This window comes from Rhinolophus ferrumequinum, chromosome 10 (assembly GCF_004115265.2).
Source record: "Rhinolophus ferrumequinum isolate MPI-CBG mRhiFer1 chromosome 10, mRhiFer1_v1.p, whole genome shotgun sequence".
NCBI classification, from domain to species: domain Eukaryota; kingdom Metazoa; phylum Chordata; class Mammalia; order Chiroptera; family Rhinolophidae; genus Rhinolophus; species Rhinolophus ferrumequinum.
This window is the reverse complement of record NC_046293.1, coordinates 81,002,497-81,018,452: the sequence shown is the minus strand read 5'-3', so window position 1 is coordinate 81,018,452 and position 15,956 is coordinate 81,002,497. Positions and strand designations below refer to the sequence as shown.

Genomic DNA, 15,956 nt, shown 5'->3' with positions numbered 1-15,956 from the left:
GCATACAAAAATATCCAAGTTAATGAGATGTTGATTATTAAATTAAAAATAATGAAGGTCAGTAGACACAGAAAAAAGGGTTCAACTTTATGAGCAATTTGAAAAAAGAAAATTGATATGACAATGACACACTGACCAGATTGACTAAAATTAGGATGTAAAATCACATTGAAAGAAAGCTTGGTATTATTGAGGAAAGCTGAAGATAGATAGATATATCATATGCCCCAGCAATTCCAGGAATATACCCTAAAGAGATGCTTGCATATCAGCCACAGGATAATGGAAAAATAAATTGGATTACTAAACAGTAATGTAAATGAACATGCGACAGTTAAAGATAATGCCATGGAAACTGTCACGATTGTAAGGTTAATAAAGGAATCATGGCATAAAAAAAAAAAGAAAATGCCTACATTATGATTTCGTACCTGTAAAATTAAAAAAAAACACAGACAAAACCGAACTCTATTGTTTAAGAATGCATAATAAGAAGTAGCACTATAAAGAAAAGCAAGAAAATGATTAACACAAGTAAAGATAGTGGTTATCTCTGGGGGACAAATACAATAAAGGGCTTCTGGGGTGGTTATGATATTCTGTTTATTGACTTGGATTGGAGTATTTGTTTAAATAATTATCAAAGAGTACATGTGTATTTTAAGTACTTTTCTGTATGCATGTTTTATGCTGCAAAGTAACACCTCTCTCTCTCTCTCTCTCTCTCTCTCTCTCTCTCTCTCTCTCTCTCTCTCTCTCCATGGCATGTGATTATATAATGCCTAATATGCTATCGTGGGTCTGGCACTGGACTCAAAGGGTCACTCCTTAGCGTGACATCACTGATTGACTATGTTTCAGGACTGAATTGCTATCACACAAAAATGCACTTCAATAAAATCCTGTTTGATGCAACTAACTTCATTCATTCTCATAACTACCGAGTCTTACTGCAACTAGGTTTAGGGATAAAAACCATTAGATGTTAATATAACTTCCACGAGAATTGGTTGGGAATCTCTGAAAATCAGTCCAGGCTCTTTTATTTTCATTCCAGCCCTGCTCTCTTTCTAAATGACCTGCAAATTCAGTTTTTGTCAGCCTCCTTTTACCTCAAATGACACAGCCTGCGTTCCACAGATAGCAAAGGAGAAATACATTCAATGCTTTTTTTTTTTATCATCTCCAAACACATGAGCAAAGGAATATCTGAAAGATGTTTTCATCTCACTAATTAGGTTAGAAATCTCAGGAGAACAGTCCTATTTTCTGTATTTTTGATGGAAATGTTTCTGTTTCTGGTTGAGAATCTTGCAAGAACAGATTTCTCCTTTGACACTTTCTGTTGGAACTTCAAGTAGGGAAAAAAAAGCAACCTTTTCTCTCATCAGTTGGATTGTAAGCAACTTATGTAGAAAGCCCATGACTGCTTCATTTTTAAGGTACATATTGTACAGCAGGGAGTTATGCAGAGTAATAGGAAATAAATGCTTATTGGTGATTGTTGGTATATTAACCACCCCCCTCCTTCTCCCCCTTACCCTGCCCCCCTCCCCGCACCCCCACTCCCCTGCCCAATTTTGCTATTTCAGTGCAGCATTCATAAGGCCCTCAGATTTTCAGTATAGGCAAGTCAGATGGTGGAACATAGAACACTTCTCTATTTGAAACATTTTTTCCTTTTATGGTTTATGAATGTGAATGTGTGTGTTTGGAAGTCTTTTTTCTGGAGTGGCCATCAGAGCTGTTGTCAAATTACCCTCGATGTCCTGAATGTTACCAAAATGTCTTCCTTTCAATATTTCCTTTATTTCTGGGTAAAGAAAGAAGTCACTGGGGGCCAGATCAGGTGAGTAGGGAGGGTGTCCCAATACAGTTATTTGTTTACTGGCTACAAACTCCCTCACAGACAGTGCTGTGTGAGCTGGTACATTGTCGTGATGCAAGAGCCATGAACTGTTGGCGAAAAGTTCCGGTCGTTTTGGTCTCTTTCATTCAGACTTTTCAGCACTTCCAAATAGTCAACTTGGTTAGCTGTTCGTCCAGTTGGTACAAATACATAATGAATAATCCCTCTGATGTCAAAAAAACTTAGCAACATCATTGCAACAAGTTCACGAACTTAATTGTTTGACCTTCATATGTGATGACAAGTGGAAAATAAAAAACAGAGAGAAGCCAAAGGCAATTAAAACATAAATTGTTATGATTTCAGTGTATCAGGTTTTTTCTCCCATTGTCCAGTGTCATTAGAAGTCTCTGTAGGTTCTAGGCAAGAAATTAAAGAAATTAATGTAGTGGTCATAGTAAAGAAAAGGAATGGGCGTGTCAGAGACTTTCTAAGATTCTAGTGTTTAGTTTTCGATGTTCAATTTTACTAAAATACTCTCATAGAATATAACGGGGATATACTATACAGAATATAGACCAGAGTGTCCTAACAGGGGTCTGTGGAAGGGATCCAAAGGTCCTTGTCGTTGTATGTAAAGTTGAATCTGTGCATATGCACATTTTTCTACGTGTTCTGGCCTTTCATCTGGGATGTCTGACCTCTTGCCCCCCAGATTAAAAATCATGGCTTAGAGGTAGCTCTCTACACGTATTCTATGTCCTAGAACCAGCCATATGAACTTGACTGGACAAAGTAGATTTGAGAAAGATCCTCCCCACAAAGACTCAAATGGCATTTTGCAAAGATGACAGTTCTCACCACGTTTCAATTTGGGAATGTTTGGGGGATCCCTTTCCAGAATTCAAGTATAGTGCTGAAAATACCCAAGGCTATTAATACTGCATACATATTTACTTTCAGGACTTGGCAAGAGTGTGAGCTGCGACATGTAATCTTCCTGAAGCTGGTACTGGGAAGGCTGGCTAGCAACCAGGCAGATGTCTGGGGGCTGGCAGTGATGTGCTCCTCCTCCGCCATCTTGGAGCTACAAGAATGGTCCACATAGTGTATTGGTATTTCCAGTCTCTGTAGCTCTAATCTCTTCTATTTTTTTTTAAAAGAAATTGTTGTTGAGATATAATAGATATAGCATACCATAAAATTCACATTTTTAAAGTGTACAGTTTAGGGGTGTTCAGTACATCCACTGAGTTGTGCAACCATCCCCACCATCTCATCTTTACAACTCTTTTCTAAGTGTTTTCTTTTAATAGCTCCAGAACAACACTATATTTCACTTATTTTTTTTAAAAGATTTATTCTTTGAAATCATTCCTGTATATAATTGGTAGTCACATGTTTGAAGGAGGCGGGGCTTCAAAACATACACTTTCTTCATCCCTTCGAATGCCAGGATTAACTCTTTGTGACTCAGTGTTTACGAAGATAGTGCTAGTCAGTTTTTTAAGATGTACATGATGTGTCCTAGATTAAAAAAGAAAAATTATGTGGGACCATTAGAATTTATAGGCCCAAAACAGTGACTCTATAATTTCACAAGTTTCAACATAATAAAACTCGCATGAAATTTCTATTCCTCTCCATTGGCACTGCAAAAATTTGAAAGTGGATACTATATTTTAGGGTCATTGAAAGTAAAGTAACTTATTCCTGCTTGAAATACATGGCAAAAATTTGTGTTTCTTTGGGACCACGTGTACAAAGAGTTAAAATAGTCTCATTCTCAATTTTTATTCATTCATTCAGTCTCAAATATTTTCTGAGTACCTACTATCTGCCAAGATAGACGGTGGGAAGAAAGATGTAGTCTCAGCCTTAAGGGACATATTTTTGCTGGACCTTCCTGTGGAATGCTAATTTATTAATTTATTATCTTATAGCTTTGCAATGTGTTTGTATTTCCATCTTCAGCAAATTCATTAACTGATTAGCTCTTGATCCCTGCTGCTTCATAAGTAGGACAAGGCATTCCTTCCTCCATATGTACAAACTTCAGTTACACAGATGACTTTTTTCTCTATAGTTCCCCAGTTCACAGAGTGGTCATAATCTCCTGTCAATGTTGCAATGTTTTCAGATTGTTAAGGGATGTAATTTTGTTCTTTTCCCAAGTATAATTACTACCTGCCTGAGTCTTGGCTGAATGCCAGTAAGTCTCAATTCTTAAGTTTTGGAAGTAGATTAAAGCATTTAATACACACACACACACACACACACACACACACAGTATCTTAAAGTGTGAAAATCTAGTTCTTAACATTCAAGTTTCACGTGTGATCAAAGTCATCGATAATATAAAAGACACATACATTAATTTGTACATATTTCTAGTATATTGGTAAATTCCCAATATGTTTTAAATGTTACATTGGTCTTTCAGATATTCAGTGGAATTTACTTCTTCTGAGTTAAGCTGGAGTATTGAGTTGGCGTAGAGAACGACATGTGTCTTTTGGCAGTTTTCCTCCAGGTACTGCCCCTAAATGGAGAAGTAGAATGTTGGGAAATTTGTATCATCAGGTTTATACCAGAACAGACATGACACTCAGGCAGCAATATGAAGCTAACAAGGATAACAGCCCAGAACTGATAGAAAACAGAATTGTGAGTGATGGAGAACATCTTATCCCATTTCTTCAATTTACAAGTGAGGAAATGGAATCCCAGAAAAGTCAAGTGATGAGTTCAAAGTTACTTAATTATTAGTTAAGAATTCAAAATTCAAATCCAATGATTTAGATTCACTGCACAATGCTCTTTCTACTAATGCTTTTCCCATTGTTTATGGGAAAAGATTTACATTTATATTGTATTTCTAACGTGCATTTCCTTTTAAATCAAAGACCTGTTTCTTCAATTGTCTTTTCTCTTCTCACCCTAACTACTTTTCTTAAACTCCATTTAACCTCATCTAGGGTGGAACAACCTTACCACTGCTCCTTAAATCTGAGCATGCATCAGAATTACCCGGGGAACTTTGAAAAACAAAAAAATTTTTTTTTATTGGGTAACAGTGTGTTGTTTTTTTTCCAGGGCACATCAGCTCCAAGTCAAGTTGTTGTCCTTCAATCTGGTTGTGGAGGGCGCAGCTCAGCTCCAAGTCCAGTTGCTGTTTTCAATTTAGTTGCAGCGGGGAGGGGTGGGGGTGGTGCAGCCCTCCATCCCATGCGGGAATCCAACCGGCAACCTCGTTGTTAAGAGCTCACACTCCAACCAACTGAGACATCCAGCTGCCCCACCTGGGGAACTTTGATAAAACAGATCCTGGAGTCCAACCCTGAGTTTCTGATTCACTAGCTCTGGTGTTTGAGTATGTGTGTGAAAATTTGTATTTCTAAGAAGTTTCCAGGAGATGCTGATGGTTGGAGATCCACTTGTAAAACTGCACACCACACTAAGTGAAGCGGGCGTAACAACGCCTCTATCAACAGTGTTGATGACTGTAGTTCCTGTTACTCATTCCTTTAGCCTCAAGAAGTAGAATACATTGTCACACATCCATCCAAAGCTCAGTTGCACTCTAGTCTCCTGGCATTGGCTTCCACATTGAGACCAGTGTGAAAATGACTATGTGTCTTTGCAGATGGCTTGTGAGTCAGGACGGAATAAGAAGATAGCTGTTTAACGCTTCTTATTAGCACTCACACTTCCCAAGACTTAGCCACCTGACTGGTGCTTCTTTCTCTTTCCATTAACAAAATAATTAATGTTAAAAGTGCCAATTATAAGACGGTAACCATAAAAATATGTTTTATGAACGTCCTCATGTCTTCAGTCCTTAAAGAGGCAAAGAGTTAAATATCATTGTAGCAGGATTCTTAGTTGCAGAAATAGAATTGAGATTAGCTGGTGTAAACAGAAAGAGATTTAACGTGAGGTATCAGGTAGCTTACAGAATGTGAGAGGGCTTAGAAGAAACTGGGTCCAATGCAGATCCCTCTGTGGAATGTGAGTTTTAGCTTTCCAGCCTTTCTTCTACAAGAAGGCATGCTAGGAGGAGATTGCAATGGTTGTTGAGTGAATCAGTCTGCAGTATCTAGCACAATTAACATGACCAAATTGTAGCTTATTCTGTGTTCTCGAGCTAGATGCTGGTTAAATATTAGGTCTTGGTTTTACATATTCAGACATCATGTATGAATTAGCTTGGTGTTAAAGAAGAGATGTGGCAGTAAACTGACCAGTAAAGTGAAAGGTTAATGACCTCTGGTCTTTGGATTCTTGAGATTTCAGGATTCACAGAGATCTTTTATTTTTAGAAACACTTTGCTAAAGACAATCTGGTGGCTGTTACAACCCAATACTGATTACTTTGTTACTGGTGGCTCTAGTGGTTATACTTCATGCTATATTTATAGTTTGTACTATGATTCTGTAATGTAAGAATCATTTACATGATTCTTACCTATTTATTGAAGGTAGAATTTAAAAAAGTATATTTGACTACAATATGTGAAGCCTGTCTTATAGGATATGTTGGATTAAAAACGTCATTGGTCTTAATCGTCAGCAGGTCTTCTTAGGAACTATGGAACTTGAGATGTCTTAGTTTATAATTAAAACTATTTGTAAATGGCACCTTAATGTGTGGGCTAGGTTTCTACTGAATAGAATCCAAGGCTGAGGCATCCTGCTCAGATTCCTCAGTTTATCCCATGGCAGCATTTACTGACGGCCGTACCATCTAGGCTGTTAAGACAAATATACTCACAATGCAGTGAGAGTTTATTTTTCACTTATGTGCCTGTCTAGAAGCGGGCAACGCAGGGCTGGTATATCAATTCTGTTATATTTAACACACAGCTTCCATCTCTGTGCCCAACACGGGTTGGCTACAGCATCTCTTCCCCAGACAGTGGGAAGGGGAAAAGAGGAAGTAGGGGGCACATCCTTCCTAGTTAAGGGTAAAACCTGGAAGTTATACACACCACTTTTGGCTCACATGTCGTTAGTCAGAACTTAGTCACAGAGCCTAGTTGCAAGGGAGGCAAGGAATTGTCATGTATAGTTAGAGGGTTTTGAAACCAGCGAAAATCTGGGTGGGGGATTTTAATAGCAGGAAAAAGAAGCAAATGGATATTGGTGGATGGCTCACAATGGCTTACCTGAAATTGTGGGTTAGTTTTCTCCACATCAGAGCTGCTTCATGGGTAGACTCTGCTGTGGCCATCAGTGCTGGAAGTGAAGCTTCTTGAAAGGCCCAGTAAGGGGAGTGTATTAAACTAATTTCCTGGTAAACAGATCAGGAAATAAAAGAATCTCAGTGCTGAAAGGGATCTCAATTGTTATCTAGTCCAACCATTCACCTGAGAATCTCAACTGAAGCACTTATCTTTTAGAATTCCCAATTTTAATTGTGAAAACTAAGGACTTACCCAAAGTCACAATATTATTGGTGACACTCAGGACTAGAATCCAGAGAACCTGGTAAATTTCATTGTCTTTCTGCTGCTCCTGGATGAACCCTTCTGAGCATGGTTTCTATCATGTTTGGTCAGAGAAGAGATATTTGTGTGTATTATAGGCTATAACAATCTATGTATTTTTAGACTACTATTAAACGCTATAGAATAATTGAGCTAGTGTATTGAATTATAAGGCTGCTTTCAGTTATTGAAACAGTGGAGTCTTGTTAGAACACAGTTCATGATTATACATATTTGGATGACCATGCAAGTTGGTGAAAAGGGTATTAAAGTGGAATTCAAATGACATAAAAGAGTCTTGGCTATCTACTCTCTATGTGACTGGGGAAATCATTTCACATGTTTGAGATCTGACTTATTTTTAAAATAAGGAATTGGACTAGATGGTAAACTACTTCGCCAATGACATAGATAGCATAGATTCGACCAATCAGAAGAGATGCTAGTCGTCAAAAACTGAATTGAAGGATCTGGTGCAGCCTGGAAAAATGTCACCTAGCTTTTAGCTCTATGAATTTTCTCTTGCAGCAGAATTGCACACAGTGAAAATTGGTCACATTAGCCTGAATCGTTAGTATTCATCCTCACTCTTGGTACTTGTTTGAGAAAGGAATAAATTGAAGCTTCCATCTGATGACTAGATGTTATTTTTAGACCTCAAGTTTCAAATATAGTTTAGAAAAAGCAACAAATCTCTGAGAATCTGTTCTGGAATAATGAGAAAGTATTGTCTGTTTAGAAAACCCACAGTTTCCCAGGTCCTTCTATAAGATAAATTATAAAACAATGTAGAGACTGGCTTCTAAAATGGCAAGCAATCCACTTGGCCATAAAAGGGACAATTTCTAGAGCCCAGTTCAAAAGGCTGTCACATTTCATTATGTTTCTAAAGACCTCAGCTCCAAAGAGAGGACAATTGTGGGCCTGTGGGTGAGTCTGAATGTAATCTTTACTAAGGTCTGGAGATAAAGGTTGCAGTGAGAACAGAATCCGTTTAGGATGAATTGGATAGAATAATTTTAAATTATGGCCTTGAAATTCCCATTTCACTTATAGGAATGAGATAAGGCAAAGCACTCCAGGTAATGGAACATGAGCTACTGATTTCCTGAAAAAGACAAAAGGAGGGGAGCATATTGCTCTTACATGAAATGAGCAATTTTCTTCAGTCTCTATGCTGACAATGAGAGGCTGTGTCAAGGGAGAAAGTGATAGGAGAGGCAGCCTTAGATCAAAACAAAGAATAAAGGAAAGCTAAACAATGACTCTTATCAGTTCCAAAGGTGAGTTCACCTTCCTGGTTTTCAGCTCTCTTGTTCATGGACATGGCTGCATGACCACAGAGCTGAGTGTGCTCTTTGCATCTCTGCATGTGTGTGTGTGCACGCATTTTAATCATTTATAAATTGTGTTTCCCCTATGGTAGTTTTTTTTCCTGGCTCCTGGAAAAACAGAGCCTCTGTTCTAAAGACATAAACATGGAATTATCATCACAATCTCTCCTTATTTACGTGAGGATATGGAAAATGTACATGTGAAGAGCACGGGCTATATTGGAATTAAAAACAAGCCTTCTTCTTCTGTGATATGAAAGCATTAAAGGCCAGATGATCTGCAGAGCTGGGAAAAGCACTCCAATCCCAGAATCCCACTGCTAGGGCAGCACTCCTGGGCCTTGTCACGCAGCTCGTCTTCCTGGCAATCTTGACACAACCCATCCCCTCTTCTCAGGGCTCTTACCGCGACTGTACTTCCGAGACCTGTGGAAGAGTGGAATCTTTTGTCCTGGACAAAGGAGAAGGAGGTGATATTCCACTATGACCTCTGGCAGCACTTTATTCTACATCTAGTAATTGGCTTCTCAGTTCCTCCTGTAAGAGGCCTGATTTTCTAAGGCTTTGTCATTCTGGGCTGGATAAGGAGTACAGGAGAAAGAAGGGGCTACTGTGTTATCAGGGGTATCTGGCCTTGTTCACATCCTGGTTTCCTGAACCCATCATTTCCTCTCTCAGTTTCCTTTAGATGTACCATATAGATATGTGGGGTCTTGTGTTTCCCTTGCAATTCTTTTAGTTTGAAATGACTCCTCTTTCTAATTCTCTCTCCCCCTCCCCTTCTCTCTCCCTTCCTACCTCTCTTTCTGTGCATTTTTTTCTCTCAGGTTTTCCTTTGTCTTTCTCTTGCACACGCAACCAGCACAAAGTCGTGATTGTCTTGTTGAATTCCTTCCACATTGCACAACAGTCTTGGGAAGGTGTATTTTTATGGGGCAACTCAGGAACTTAACCTGTCTGCAAGGCCCTCCCGCCTCCAGCAGGGACCTTAAATTTCATAATCAAAGTGGCTTTGGGTCCTTTTCTCAGATCACTCTGAAATTGCACGGTTCCATACTAGATTCAGTCCATTTTGTTAGGAATAGACTAACATTATTAGCCTGACCTTAGGAGGTAGGATAATAATTCTGTAGGGCGATGAGAAAAGGCTTCCAGAACACGCGTAATGTAGTAGTGGGGTAGAAAGAAATAGAGCTTTGGGCTTATTCCACCCCTGATATATAGTATGCAGATCTGTTTATGTGTGTTTTGGGAGTGCATATGTGTGTTATTTGTGTATATTTTTGGTGTGAGTGTATTTGCACTTGGGGTATGTATTGCATCTGAGGCGGTGCATATATGTGTTTGGTGAATTTATATGTAGTGTGTATGTAGTGTGTGGTGTGTAGTATGTGTTTGCAAGTGTATTTTCGTGTGCACAGGTATGTGGAATATAATGTGTATGGTGTGTGTATAATATAATGTATATGGTGTGTGTATAATGTGTATGTGTATTCAATTGTAAATGGTATGTGTGTAGTATTTACACATAGCCGGTGTATGCTGGTGGTGTGTGTGTGAATGTATGTGGGTTATGTATATGTGATATTTGTGATATGCATGTGGGGGGTGTTTGCATGTGGAATGTATATGTGTATGGTGTCTGTTGTGTGTGGTGGTATGTATGTGTGTGTGATATGTTTGTGTGTGTGTGATATGTTTGTATGTGTGCCTGGTATGTGTATGGTGTGTGTGTGTGTGTTTGTATGCATACATTTTAGCTGTGTGTGTGTATACATATGTGAAGGGAACATGAGGTATAGCTACAGGTAACCATTTATCCCTTAGTAGTCCCAGATTTATTGAAGGGCTATTCAAAACCATTACTGCAATTAGTTCTGTCTTGTAATAAGCTAAATACAATAGTAGCATTTTTCTAACTGCTCCTTTTTCTTAATTCTTCCAAAGTCATAATATGTGGCAGACAGCAGTGCCTAACCAGTTTGTTCCAATAGACCTACCTCCTTGGCCTCTGGGGAGCTGGTTTTGTTGCAAGGAATTGGGGGGTGGGGAGAGCATTGTAGAAGTGTTAAAAAAAAACAGAGTGATTCATTGATTTGTATGTGTGTTTCATTGCAAGTCAGAGACATGATTAGATTTGCATTGGCAATAGCCCTTCTTCCAAGTGGACTAATACTTCAGGTTAATTTCGTTTGGCTCCAATTGGGTCTTCAAAATTGGATAGGATTTTATTTCCCAATTTGAAAATAATCTTACCCATTCGTAAAAGGCATGACAAGGAACAACCATAGCCTCCGAAAATAAAAAAAAAAAAAACTGTATCTTCTGGCAGTTACAAACTCCACTTCCAATTTTTTTTAATGTCAATTTTTATTAGACTTCTGAAAAATAAATCTGTCATGGACCTGAGGCACAGAGACAGGATGGGAGGACGAACACCACTTGCTAAACATTCGTGCCATTTGTCCCTACATGCACTCTGTTTAAAGAGTCGGCCTAAAATGCAATTTTGAAACTGAAACAACAAACCTTTTCTCAGAATCCTCTGGCAGAGAAGCTGAGGTAGCGCCAGTAAGAAGTGTGCCAAATCCTAATTACTCCTCCGGGAGCCAATCATCAGGTGAAAACTGCATAATGTTCTATCTCCTGCACGATGCAGATGCTGACATATTTCTCATTTTGTTGTTTCCTGTCATTTGGAGCTGTTGCTATTTGTCACACACTAAACAGAAGAGGAGAGAACAGTAAAGTGCATTTCAGGTACTTACACAATTTTTGTAAATAATCAATAGACATGGCTGTTCTGAAAGGATGTCTTCCTCTGAGTTGGTGCATTGTGAAGCTGCCATTCTTGTCTTGGAGCCTCACTGGCAGTGGTTGCTCAAAGGGGCCTCCGGGGACACGCCAGGTATAAGGGAGCCGAGTGCTCAGGGACAGAGCGTGACCCCCTCAAAGCCCCAGTATCTTAAATAGAAAAGCTTCACTTAAAAAAAAAACCCACATCGTTTATGCTGGAGTTTTCTTTCACATTTAATTCAAGATAAAAGGGGTAGTAAAGCAATTGCACTGTAATCTTAAAAGGAGTAGGCACTCTGCATGATGAATGATGACTGAGGGACCACCTGATACAGAAGGATGGCAGGTGGCCAGCTCTCACAGTGACCAAGGAACCACAATCAGCATCAATAGCCATTGTCCAAAGGAGTCATCCCTGATTCCAAATCTCTTTATTGGCTCAGTTCTTCCATAGCAGAAACATGATTCACTGACTATGAAGCTGGAAAGATACACAAGAGGCAGACAATGAAAGGTCTTATAAGTCAGGTTAAATGGACGGCCTCAATCTTCCAAGTCGTGAAGTTCCGTAGAGGCAGGTTCAGCAGGGTTGAGTTGTAGAGAGAGCGTTGTCACTGCTGAGGAAGATTAATTGGAAAGTGGCAAAACTGGAGGCAGAGAGACCAAATAGAGCGCTATTGCCTTTTCTTTTTTTCTTTCATTTGTAGAAAAAAAAATGTTCCTCTGTGACGGATGCTAAAAGTAAGAACAGTGCCAATACAGCACTTTCAAAATAAGCATTTATTCTTTCAGTAATTCAGTTTATTTCTTTATTCAATTTATTCAACACGTATTCAAATGCCTACTCTATGCCTGGCATCGTTCTAGGTATTGCAGAGCAAAGTCATTGCCCTCATGGAGCTTACATTCTAGAATGGAAGAGACAGAGAGTAAGCAAATAAGTAAAATGTATAGGATGTTCGATGGTAATAATAATGAAAAAGAAAAAAAGAGAGATGGAACGTGCAAGGAGTGGCAGGGGAGGTGGGAACTTTTTAAAAAGGCATGATGGCCATGAAAGTTTAGCAATAATATAGCTAAAAACGATGATGTTTTGATGTTTTGAACTAGAGAATGTAAGAAATGGGAGTACGATTCTGAGTGAATATTAAGAGTATTGCTGATAGGATGTACTAAAGGATTCGATTTAGGATATGAGAGGACAGAGGAGTGAGAGATGGAAAAGCAGAGTTGCCTTTAACTGAGATGGGAAAGATGGAGGTGGGTCAGGTTTGGTGGGTAGTTGGGGAGATCAGAAATCCAGTTCGTGACGTGTTAAGTTTACAGTGTTTACCAGACAAGAAGGCATTGGGTATATTTGACTGTATTTTAACAGAAACGTCTGAGTTGGAGTTAAAAATTTGGGAAATCAAAGCAAATAGATGATATTTAAAGCCAGAAACTGGATGCGATTACTAAAGGACAGGATGTAACTATGGAAGAAAGAAAGTGGACCTAAACAACAGTCTGGTACAATCAATATCTACATTCTTTGATATCTCCCAGAAGCCTTTATCAGGCACTCCATACAATTATTTCCTTAAATTTTTTCATCTCCGGGTAACACATTTTTGTTCTAATGAAATAGTTTTATTTTCTACTGATTCAAAAATATAAATTATTTTGCTACACATTTGATTTAAATAAAATTCACAGGTAACCTAGGAACCTAATTTAGACTTTTCAACAATGTATCTATGGGAAAATATATTCTAAACTCCAAGTAAATATCTTTCAAATTATCTTTGGAACATTATCCACTTTCAGTTTGAAAACTGCCTGTAATTCCAATACAGAAAAGAACATATATTTGTATCATCCTTTATATCTTTCCACTTGATCAAATATCGTTCATATTCATCATTCATATTCATAATGCAACCAAATATTTATTTCTTTGAATTTTAATATAATATACTATTAATATTTTCATTACTAGGTATTTTTCTTTTTCTTTTTATAATCTTCCTTTCCTTTGGCCTTTGTCTGACCTCCCACCCACCCCCTTGATGTACGTTATGTACTTTCTAATTTTACTGATAAAATCATTTCTATTTTAAGTGATGACTACTGATTTTTATATGTTACGGAAATCTATCCACTTCCTCCCATTACATGCCTTATTGATTTGAAATTAATAACAGATCAGGCTTGATTGGTACAGTCTTTGGGGTGATGACTCTGTTTCCTCTTCTGTCCTGGGTTCCAGGTCGTTCATGACTGCGAGGAGTTGGAAAGAGGATGAGGAGCCACTGAGGTGATGGAAATGGAGCAAAGCAGCAACATAGTCTGTTTCTCACTTTTGTTCAATTTTCTGGAACCCCTCAGGTGACACCCCATCACTTCTTCTGGCTGAGCTCTTTTACACAGGACTAAATTGTATCGTTCCCTAGTATCTGGAGGTAAACCAATTTCTCTTAAAATCCTTCAGTTATGCATTTCAGGGATGCCTTTTCTGATTGTCACTGTGACATTTTACATGGAATGGCCTATCTAATCAGGAGGATCTCCCAGATGAGCTTTTCTTCTGTTAATCAAAAGCGTGTTTTACCTTCATGCTATCAACAGTAATCTCTTTGAAAGACATTGAGTTGCAGGATTTGCAAGGCATGTTTGAAATTCATATCCTTTCAGTTACACCATTCACTGAGTTAATCTTTGGATAGGGTGAAATGTCACCGATTTCACCAGAGGATTTCTCAATCTCTTTCATTTGTTTCAGCCCAACAGTTTTCCTCCTCACTGGGGTAAATGATCACTATGTCTTGCAGTAAAATTCTTTGGCTCTACTGGACTGGAAAGCTTTGATTACTATTTGCGCTTCTGGTTCATGTTTCCTTTGACATTATTCTTTTATATTTTCTGAAGTAATTGGAAAATATTGCATGAAGGTGCTATTCTTTTGCAATAGAAAGAACATAGGACAAGGTATCTGGAGATCTGGAATGTGGGCCCAATGGAAAAATACCCTCGTTATGTTTCAGTTTAAGTTGGAGTTACATTACCTTCTCTACTACCAGTGTGGTGTAGATTACACGAGGCAATTCCGTCTCAGACTTAGAAGAGCCTGAAAGGATACTTTATTGCAATCGCTACAGGAAGATCCCATTCAATGCATATTTCTTTAGTGGTTGTTTGCTTTTCCTTGAACATCTTCAGACATAAAAATTTCCATTCAGTTAATGAAAAGGAATGATTGTTAATTACTCATTATTTTGAAGGTGAAGAAACTCAACCCAAGATTGCTCCCCATAATGCACTTGGAAATTTTTTGAGAAGCCAACCAGTGTAACAAAACATTGTTTTCATCAATTGAAGGTCATCACAGGTGGTGGTGATCTAGGAAAGATCTGAGGGCCTCTTTTCCAAGAGAAAGATTCACTCTCCACCATTTATGAAATCAGGACTCACCAGCAATTTTTTTTCCCATTATTTGGCACATTTGTAGTTTTTTTTTTTAAATACAGTTTTGAAGACAAATTTGGTTGCAGTTTTTTAAAATTTTATTTTATTTCTTTAATTTGTATTATTTAATTAAAAAAAAATTTTAATTGGAGAATATTGGGGAACAGTGTGTTTCTCCAGGGCCCATCAGCTTCAAGTCGTTGTCTTCAATCTAGTTGTGGAGGGCACAGCTCACTGGCCCATGTGGGAATGGAATTGGCAACCCTGTTGTTCAGAGCTCATGCTCTAACCAACTGAGCCATCCAGTCACTGCACATTTGTTGTTTTTTTTTTTTTGAATCTTTGACATCATGTGGAGATTAGGGGTACCCCTTCTAAAGGCAGGAATTGACAGGTAACTAAGAAACATTCCTGGTGAAATTTTTTAAAAAGAGGAAAGAGAAAAGAGGGAGAAAGGAATAACAATGAAAGAGATGAAGAGGAAAAAGATGAGAAGAGAAAGTTGAACGAAGAAAAATGAGGGAAAGAAAACAAGAAATAGCAAAATAAAGCAAACTGTCTCGTATGCAAGTTGGTCTCTTCCATCAGGGTTCAATGAGAAACACGCAGAGCTGCGGTTCTCTCTTTGACCCACTCTATTGAGTGGCCATGCCTCTGCTCAGATCTGCAAAAAACTTTCTTTCCTGGTGACTAAACCTTGGTGTTTATGAATGCTCATCTCTTCTTTTGGTTAACAGCAAGGGAGATAAGGGACTCTGTCTATATTCCTCTCAGTCTACTACTTTAAACATGTTAACTTTGAAAAAGCATGTAGCATGAAAGATGGCTACATTTTATGAGATCATATAAAAAGGTAACATTGTATGGGACAAAAATGACAAAGGCAACTATTTGAAAATGTAATACCTAAGTTCTGCGGAATTCTGTACACTTTTAGTGGTTCCATTGTTAGACAAATTATTAAACTCTGCAATCATTCTGCCATGAAAAGAACTCATTTTTTGACAGAATGTTGATGAGCGTGTTACTAGTATTGGTAATTTC

The 15,956-nt window shown here is 38.3% G+C and overlaps 1 long non-coding RNA gene across 1 annotated transcript in view; it reads left to right on the top strand.

The window, feature by feature from the left end:
• Positions 1-14,923, top strand: part of LOC117028120 (uncharacterized) — a 57,111-nt gene extending 42,188 nt beyond the window's left edge. The window contains exon 5 of the long non-coding RNA XR_004424082.1: positions 13,717-14,923. This is a non-coding gene — a long non-coding RNA (uncharacterized LOC117028120). The remainder of the gene's footprint in view (positions 1-13,716) is intronic.
• The last annotated feature ends 1,033 nt before the right edge of the window (positions 14,924-15,956 follow it).